Source organism: Otolemur garnettii, unplaced genomic scaffold, assembly GCF_000181295.1.
Source record: "Otolemur garnettii isolate 467f Iridium unplaced genomic scaffold, OtoGar3 scaffold00067, whole genome shotgun sequence".
NCBI classification, from domain to species: Eukaryota; Metazoa; Chordata; class Mammalia; order Primates; family Galagidae; genus Otolemur; species Otolemur garnettii.
In genome coordinates this window covers 2,070,198-2,071,090 of record NW_003852462.1, presented here as the reverse complement: position 1 = coordinate 2,071,090, position 893 = coordinate 2,070,198, and positions in this window count along the sequence as shown.

Here is an 893-nt window from a genome sequence, read left to right as displayed (position 1 = left end):
CTGTCATTGTTGTTTGGCGGGTCCGGGCTGGGGATTCGAACCCGCCACCTTAGGTGTACGTGGCTGGCGCCTTAGCCGGTTGAGCCATAGGCGCCGAGCCGATGCTGTGGGTTCTTTGGAGAGCAAAATTAACATCCTTGAGGTGTCCACGTCACTGTAAGTGAGTGAGATGTGTGGGTGTTACTGTCACCAGTAGGGGCCACCCTGATGGTCCAGGAAGAGCATGTGTGGGGGACACTCGAAGGCTGAGCAGAGCCCCAGCTCAGAGCCTTGTTGTGGGCCACCAGCAGCCTGTCACCGGAGCCAGGGGTCTTCCCTTGCAGCCCCTATCCCAGCAAGAAGCCCACCAAGGCCAAGAACCTGAAACTGTTCTGTCATTAGGGCTGGTCACTGCACTGTGGCCCCCCTCTCCACAGAGATGCTCAGGATCATCTGAGGTGCCCAGACCCACTGGTCTCTGTCCCCTCTAAAGGCCTCTGTGCTCAGCTTCCAGTGGCCTGTCACCCAGGAGGTGACAGTGACTAGGCCAGGCTCAGTGGGGCCCCTTATCCTGCAGGGAGGGGTGGAGGGCAGGGAAACCTGTGCCTGCTGACCCCCACTGCTCTTCTTCTTGGCAGAGGTGACCTCTCCCCTGGGCCAGCCTCCCAGGCCCTCCGTGAGGGGCCACAAGAATCACCTCTGTCACCACCCTGCAGTGCCCAAGCAGGCAGGCCCAGACCTGCCCATGGCCAGTAGGGCTGGGAGGGCATGGCCTACAATCTGTCTCTCTCCTTTGTCTGTCCCCAGGCAGGTGGGAGCTAATAGAGGGCCATGGCACACTCCTGGGGCCACCACATGCTGCACTACCTGTCCCCCCAGAAGTCACAGGAGCCGGGAGGGCCACCGCAGGGGCC